This window comes from Papio anubis, chromosome 13 (assembly GCF_008728515.1).
Source record: "Papio anubis isolate 15944 chromosome 13, Panubis1.0, whole genome shotgun sequence".
In the NCBI taxonomy this organism is placed as follows: domain Eukaryota; kingdom Metazoa; phylum Chordata; class Mammalia; order Primates; family Cercopithecidae; genus Papio; species Papio anubis.
The window spans coordinates 31894068-31903044 of NC_044988.1; the positions used below are offsets into that span (position 1 = coordinate 31894068).

At 37.9% G+C, this 8977-nt stretch overlaps 1 protein-coding gene across 1 annotated transcript in view; it reads right to left on the reverse strand.

Moving 5' to 3' along the window:
- The window catches only part of LOC110741431 (histone-arginine methyltransferase CARM1-like), a 64547-nt gene extending 58430 nt beyond the window's left edge, over positions 1–6117 (reverse strand). The window contains exons 1-2 of the mRNA XM_021927518.2: positions 5895–6117; positions 5668–5739 (exon numbers count right to left, since the gene is read on the reverse strand). The gene's annotated coding sequence lies outside the window, so the exon portion shown is untranslated. The remainder of the gene's footprint in view (positions 1–5667; positions 5740–5894) is intronic.
- Between the last annotated feature and the right edge of the window lie 2860 nt (positions 6118–8977).

The following is an 8977-nucleotide window of genomic DNA, read 5'->3' on the forward strand; positions in this document are numbered from 1 at the left end:
AATGATCCAAAGGGAGATTCTTCTTTACATACAGTGATCAGAGAAGACCTTCTAAGTGAACATTTGAAGGGAACTGAATGGAGTAAATGCTAGTCTTGTGGCTACCTGGGGGAAGAATTTTTCTAGAAAAGGGAACAGTTAGAGCAAGGTCCATGTGGTAGAAGTGTCCTTGCTGTGTTTGAGAAGAGCAATAAGGCCAGAAATGCTGGAGCAGAGTGAGTGACAGAAGCATGAGAGTAAACAGAAGGAATGGACGGTCAACCATGAATGGCTTTGCAGGCTACAGCAAGGACTCTGGATTTTATCTAGGTTGGAATGGGAAACCACCACAAAGTTCCAGAACAAAAGTGTCAGGTCCTAACTGACACTTTTAAAAAATTTATCTGACTGTATTGTGGAAAACAGAATAAGAGGAACAAGGGATGAAGCAAGTAGACTAGTTAGGAGGCTCCTCTTGTATTTTAGGTAGGAGATGGCTTAGCCTGAAGGGGAATGGTAGAGGGCTTGAGAAGTGGCTGAATTCTGGGTATGTTTTAAAGGTAGAGTTTACTAGATTTGATGTGTTGAATATGGAGAAAGAGGAAAAGGAGTTGATGATAAGGCTACATTATTATTGTCCTCATTTCACAGATGAGGAAACCAAAGTGCAGAGAGTTTAAGCAGTTTTGCAGGACCACATAGCTAGTAAATGAAACCCAGACACTTATTTCAGAGCTTATACTCTTCATTTTTATATTATATTACCAATAAAAAGCTGGCAACCTAGGTGGGAAAACAAAGCCAATTGAGGTGCTCTAGGTACCATTTTCTTCATACATAGCACTTTATTCACCCTCTTTCTGGCTCAAAGACATCTAAGACATACCTATATAGTCATAATACAAAAGTAAGCAACAATAAGAAAATGGCAGAGTTGGACCTTTTCATTATTGGCCCTTTGGCCCATTTTGATAAAAAGATCATGGATATCTGTCACGAGAATACAGTTGAAAATATTCAACATTACAAAAAACTTATTTGAAATATATATTTACACTAAATATCATTAACAACAAATCTTACCATAAGGGTGTGTATTGTGCCGCTAAAAATCATCAGAATTTGTAAGACATTTAAACAACTTATCTTTTGAGATATGAAGACAAACTTTTACGATTTTAAAGCAATGTTGAAAGTTTTGTATTACTCAGTTCAGTTCTTCATAAAATTTCCCCAAACTTTATAAGCCAGTTATGATGTTCCTTATGTAATAAAAAAAGATAACAAGCCAAATATCAATGAGAAATACTTGCTTTCCCTGTAGTGGTAAAAATGGCTAAAATAATACACAGAATCAATGTGGCAAAAAACAGAAATAAATTCATTTGTCAGCAAATATTATTGATGATGCAGAGAAAACATTATTGATGATTTTAGAAAAATTCAGAAATATGTTATATGAGTGGTTTGCTATATATATTTGTATTGAGTATAGATCTTCTTAAGAAAAATGCGTTTCAATAACAAATATCAGATCAACTACTTTTTTGGGAATCAACTAAATGAAGGAGTTCTGGAAGAAGATCTCATGATCTTTAATAAACTCAGTGTTTCATGGGAAAACTGTATAACCATAACTACTGATAGAGCTATGACTTTGATGGAAATTTTGAAAATCTCACACAAAGAGAAAGTTGTAGAGATGGCTCTACATGTGATATTTATTCACAGCATCATGTTACTAGAGACAAGAAGTTAAGGTTACAAGTCCATAGGGGACTGTGTGGTGTGGTTAGTTTTATATTCAAGAGAATTTTTGAAAGATGAAGAAGTAGGAAGCACCATGAATCCAATGTCCCTACCTAGACAACAATTGCACAGGCAAAATCTGCTTTATGTAACTATGTTGAAATTCTGGTGTAAATTGAAGCCTTGCAATTTCCAGGACAAGGCTTAGATGGTAAATTGTGGTTAATTTTGGTCAGTTGCAACTTTTAGCTCAGCAACAGCTACCCATTCCCTACCTCCAGCCTAGCAGCAGGCAGCTGTGCAAAGTGTTACTGAAGAAGCTCTTATGCAGCCTGTGGGAGCAAGGGTGAACAATAGAAACTCTGTCCTCCAAATATCAGGGTTCTGTGTTCTGTTCATTGATTTTTGCTTCTGGTTATGGAGGTGCAGACACAGAGGCAGGAAGTCATTGTGGCCCCTTCCCTCCAATTTTCATAAGCTTCTCTCTCCAAAACTTGCAGGAGATTTCAAAAGTTGGTACCATGATTTCCATCATTTTTCTATTTTCCCCTTTTGGGAGTCAGACATTAAAGACTAGGGCATTCAAAAGCATCTGCATACATAGGGGAAATTAGTAAGTTACTGCACATGCCCAGTGAAAGTTTATACTTCAGGCTGATTCTTGGTATGGAGACAGATTAAAATAATAAAAACCACAAATTTTAAAAACAGCAAACCCTGGGGAAATAGAAGAATCTGGTTTCCTACTACCACACTAATACATTCAAATGTTCAGTTTCTTGGGGACAGAAATTGTCTTAAAGATGTCTTAAAGATGCTCAAAAAATGAAAGAAGAAATGGAGAAAGTAAAAAAAAATGTATGAACAAAACTGAGATATCAGTAAAACGATAGGGAAACCAAGAAGAAACCAAAAAAAAAAAAAAAAATTGGAACTCAACAGCGCAACAACTGAAATAAAAAATTTATTAGAGGGATTCAAAGCAGACTGAGGCAAGCAGAAGAAAGAATCAGCAAACTTGAAGATAGGACAATTGAAATTATCAAGTTTAAAGAACAAAATGGAAAAAGATTGAACAAAAATAAAGCCTAAGGGACCTATAGAGCACCCTCAAGCAGACCGACAGGTGCACTGATGGAGTTCAGAAAGAGAAACAGAAACAGATGGAGAGATTATCTGAAAAAAAAATCATAGAAAACTTCCCAAATTTGATGAAAGATATGAATATAAATATCCAAGAAGCTCAACAAACTCCAAATAAGATGAACTCAATGAGACCCACACTGAGACACATTACAATCAAACTGTGGAAAATCAAAGACAAAGAGAGATTTTTTTTAAAGACAGGGTCTCACTCTGTCACCCAGGCTGGAGGGCAATGGCATGATCACAGCTAACTGCAGCCTTGAACTCCCAGGCTCAGTCAATCCTCCCACCTCAGCCTTTCAAGTAGCTGGGACTACAGGCATATGCCACCACATATGCCTAGTTATTGTATTTTTTGTAGAGACCAGGTCTTACTATGTTGCTTAGGCTTGTTTTGAACTCCCAGCCTCAGGTGATCCAGTCACCTCAGCTTCCCAAAGTGCTGGTATTACAGATGTAAGCCACTGCACCCAGTCTCCAAGAGAAAGTCTTGAAAGCAGCAAGAGGGTACAGGCATGGTGGCTCATACCTGTAATCCCAGCACTTTGGGAGGCCAACGTGGGTGGATCACTTGAGGCCAGGAGTTTGAAACCAGCCTGGCCAACATGGTGAAAATCCGTCTCTACTAAACATACAAAAATTAGCCAAGCATGGGGGTGCATGCCTGTAATCCCAGTCTTGGGAGGCTGAGGCAGGAGATTCGCTTCAACCCGGGAGGTAGAGGTTGCAGTGAGCCAAGATGGCACCACTGCACTCTAGCCTGGGTGACAGAGCAAGACTCTGTCTCAAACAAATAAACAAATAAACAAACAGAAAAGAAAGCAGCAAGAGAGAAGTGACTCATTACACACAATAGATCATCGATATGATTACAAGTAGATTTCTCATCAGAAACTTTGCAGGCCAGAAGCCATCGGTGGATATATTTAATGTGCTAAAAAAAAAAAAAATTAAAAAAACCTGTCAACCAAGAATTTTATACCCAAAACATCTGTCCTTCAAGTATCAGGAAGAAATTAAGACATTCTCAGATAAACAAAAGCTGAGGGAATTTGTTACCCCTAGACATGTCCTACAAGAAATCCAAAGGGGGTCTTGCAGGTTAAAATGAAAAGGTATGGCTGGGTGCAGTGGCTCACACCTATAGTCCCAGCACTTCGGGAGGCCAAGGTGGGCAGATCACGAGGTCAAGAGATCAAGACCATCCTGGCTAACACGGTGAAACCCCATGTCTACTAAAAAATAGAAACAATTAGCTGGGCGTGGTGGTGGGTGCCTGTAGTCCCAGCTACTTGCGAGGCTGAGGCAGGAGAATGGCGTGAACCCAAGAGGTGGAGCTTTCAGTGAGTGGAGATTGTGCCACTATACCAATCCAGCCTGGGCTACAGAGTGAGACTCCATCTTTAAAATAAAATAAAAAAAAAAAAGATAAGATATTAGACAGGGGCACAAAGTTGTATGAAGAAAAACATATCAATGTAGGTAAATACATGGACATTTATAAAACCTAGCATTGTTTTAACAATGGCTTGTAACTCTACTTTTCATTTTCTACATGATTTAAGAGGATAATTAACTTTTTAAAACATTTCTAGTTTATGTTTTTTTGTTGTTGTTTTTTAAGATGGAGTCTTGCTCTGCCACCCAGCCTGGAGTGCAGTGGCATGATCTTGGTTCACTGCAGCCTCCACATCCCAGGCTCAAGTGATTCTCCTACCTCAGCCTCCCAAGAAGCTGGGATTACAGGTGCCTGCCATTGTGCCTGGCTAATTTTTGTATTTTTAGTAGAGACGAGGTTTCACCACATGGTCAGCCTGGTCTTGAACTCCTGAGCTCAAGCAATCTGCCAATGTTGGCCTCCCAAAGTGCTGGGTTATAGGCATGAGCCACCACGCCTGGCCTATTTTATGTTTTTGGATACACAATAATGTAATCATAATCATTACAATTACATTAAATGGGAAGGGGATGTAATCGTCCCCTTCAGCTTTATTGAGGTATGACTGACAAATAAAAATTGCAGATATTTAATGTATACAACATGATGGCTTAATCTGTATAAACACCGTGAGTTATTGTCATAATCAAGCAAATTAATATAACAAGGATGTAATTTAGTGACATCAGTGAATTAAAAGGAGTGGAGGCAAAGCTGGAAACAAAGGATTTAAACAACACAATAATCCAACTAGATCTAACATACATACACAGAACATTCTACCCACCAACAGAATGCATATTATTCTTTAGTGCAGATGAGACATTCTCCAGTATACACCAGATGTTATGTCACAAATTATGTTTTAAACATTTAAAAATAGAGATATTATACAAAGCTTCTCCAACCACAATGATATGAAGTTAGAAATCAATAATCAAAGGAAAACGAGAAAATCAGAAATTTGAGCAAATTGAAGAACAGCATCTTAAACAACCAATGGATTTAAAAAAAAAAACAGAAGGAAAAGCAGAAAACACTCAGAGATGAAAGAAAATGAAAGCATACCAAAACGTATGAAATACAGTGAAACCAATACAGGAAAATTTATAGCTGTATATTCTTACATTAAAAAACAATCAAAATCTCAAATCAACAACCTACCTTAATGACAAGGAACTAGAATAAGAAGGACTAGCCTTAAAGCTAGCAAAAAATAAAAATAAAATAACAATAAAGATTATAGCAGAGATAAATGAAATAGATAATAGAAAAACAATAGAGGACAATCAACAAAATAAAAAATTTAGTTCTTTAAAAAGATCAACAAAATTGACAAACTTATCTAGACTGACCGTATTTGTCAGGGTTCTTCTCCAAATAAGATGAACTCAAAGAGACCCACACTGAGACACATTATAATGTAGCTGTGGAAAATCAAAGACAAAGAGAGAATTATTTTTAAGACAGGGTCTCACTCTGTCACCCAGTCTGGAGAGCAATAGCATCTATCCTATTAGGGAGAGGACTAATAGGATAGATGAATATATGATGGGGAGTTTATTAAGGAATATTGACTCACATAATCACAAGGTGAAGTCCCACAATAGGCTGTCAAGGAAGCCAGTCTGAGTCTCCAAACCTCAAAAGTATGGATGCCAACAGTACAGCCTTCAGTGGCAAAAGGCCTGAGGCCCATGGCAAACCATTGGTGTAAGTCTAAGAGTCCAAAAGCTGAAGAACTTGGAGTCCAATGTTCAAGGGCAGGAAGCATCCAGCATGGGAGACAGATGAAGGCCAGAAGACTCAGGAAGTCTTCTCTTTCCAACTTCTTCTGCCTGCTTTATTCTAGCGATGCTGGCAGCTGATTAGATGGTGCCCACCTAAATTTAAGGGTGAGTCTGCCTTTCCCAGCACACTGACTCAAATGTTAATCTCTGTCGGCAACAACCTCACAGACACACCCAGGAACAATACTTTGCCTCCTTCAATCCAATCAAGTTGACACTCAATAATAACCATCACACTGACTAAGAAAAAGAAAAGAAGAAACCTCAAGTTATTATAATCAGAAATGAAATTGGTATATTACTACTGAATTTACAGAAATGTATTATAAGAGAATACTACAAGCAATCATATGGCAACAAATTGGATAACCTAGATGAAATAGACAAATTCCTACAAACATAAAACCTACAAAGACAGAATCTTGAAGGAATAGAAAATCTGAGTAGACCTGTAACTAGTTAGGAGATTGAATTAGCAATAAAAAAATCATTGAAGCCGGGTGCGGTGGCTCAAGCCTGTAATCCCAGCACTTTGGGAGGCCGAGAGGGGCAGATCACGAGGTCAGGAGATTGAGACCATCCTGGCTAACACTGTGAAACCCCGTCTCTACTAGGAAATACAAAAAAAAAAAAAACTAGCCGGGCGAGGTGGCGGGTGCCTGTAGTCCCAGCTACTCGGGAGGCTGAGGCAGGAGAATGGCGTAAACCCGGGAGGCCGAGCTTGCAGTGAGCTGAGATCCGGCCACTGTACTCCAGCCTGGGCAACAGAGCGAGACTCCGCCTCAAAAAAAAAAAAAAAAAAATCATTGAACGAAAATATGCCCTGGTCCAGATGGCTTCACTGGTGAACTAACAGCAATCTTTCTCAAAGTTTTCCAAAACATTGAAGAGGAGGAAACGCTTCATAACACAGTTTATGAAGCTACTATTATCTGAATGTCAAAGCCTGACAAAGAAACTACAAGAAAATAAAACTGTAGACCAGTATCATGAACATCGATCCTGGTCTGATACAACAACACAAAATGCTAGCAAACAAAATTCACCAGCATATTAAAAGTGCGATTCACCACAACCGAGTGAGATTTATTCCTTGAACGGAAGGATGGTTCAACATATGAAAACTGATCAATGTATAATAATTCACCATATTATTATAACAGAATAAAAGGGAGAAAACACAAGTGATCATCTCAAATAATGCAGAAACAATATTTGACAAAATTCAACACTCTTTTATGATAAAAATACTCAAGAAATAGGAATAGAAGGAAAGTGCCTCAGCGTAATGGAAGCCATATAACAACATCCCATAGCAAACATCATACTCAATGGTGAAAGACTGAAAGGTTTTCTTCTAAGACAAGGAAGAGAGCAAGGATGCCCATTTTCATCACTTCTATCCAATATAGGACTAGAAGTCCTAACAAGTAATTTGGCAATAAAAAGAAACAAAAGACATCCAAATTGGAAATGAAAAAGTAAAATGATCTCTGTTAACAGAAAATATGACTTTATATGTAGAAATCTTAAGTATTCTACAAAAACCTGTTAAAACTAATGGACATATTCAGCAAAGGCGAGGGACTTGAATAGACATTTCTCCCAAGAAGATATATGAATGGCCACTAAGCATATAAAAAGATGCTCAACATCACTAGTCATTAGAGAAATTCAAATCAAAACCACAATTAGAATGGATATATATAAAAAAGAAAATAACAAGTGTTGGTGCAGATGTGGGAAAACTGGAACCCTTGTGTACTGTTGGTGGGAATGATACAGCTGTTGCTGAAAGCAATATGGCAGTTCCTCAAAAAATTAAATGTAGAATTACCATATGATCCAGCCATTTCATATCTGAGTATATACCCGAAAGAACTGAAAGCAGAATCTTGAAGATATATTTGTACTCCCATGTTCACAGGATTATCACTCATAGAGGTGAAACAGTGAAACAGCCTGCTATGACTTGAATGCGTGCCCTCTATAATTCAGTTGGGATGGTATTAACAGGCAGGCCCTTTACAAGGTGATTAGGCCATGAGGACCTTTCCCTGTGAATGGGATTAAGGCCTTTATAAACGACATTTCACGCAGTATTCAGCTCATTTGTCCTTCCACCTGCCTTCCACCATATGAGGACACAGTGTTTCTCCCCTCCAGAGGATGTAGCCTTCACCAGACAACTAAACATACTGGCACCTTTATCTTGGACTTCCCAGGCTCCAGACCTGTGAGAAATAAATTTGTCCTTTATAAATTACCTAATCTCAGTATGTTGAGCAGAAAGTACCTCAGCAGCATAAAATGGACTCAGACACAATCTAAGTGTTCATCAGTAGATGCATGAATAGGTAAAACATGGCATACACATAAAATGAAAAATTATATAGCCTTAAAAAGCAAGGAAATTCTGACACATCCTACAACATGGATGAACTTTGAGAACATTATTCTAAGTGAAGTAAATTAATCACAAAAAGAAAAATACTGTATGATACCACATATATGAAGTACCTACAGTAGTCAAAATTATAGCAACAGTGGTTACTGGGAGCTGAGAGGAGGAGGAATAGTGACTTACTGTTTAATGGACATAGAGGTTTCATTTTGTGAGATGAAAAAAGTTCTGTGGATGGATGGTGGTGATGGTTGCACAACAATATGAATGTAGTTATTAGCAGTGAACTGTACACTTAAAAATGGTTAAGATGGCAAATGTTATGGTGTGTGTGCTTTATCACAACAAGAATGTTGAAAAAATGACCTTTCAGAGACAGTAGACTGTTTATAGTACTTTGGAATAACACACAGATGTCCTTGAAAATCTTTTCAGGAATGGGCCTTTATTGGTATGGTTGTTTAAGAGCAA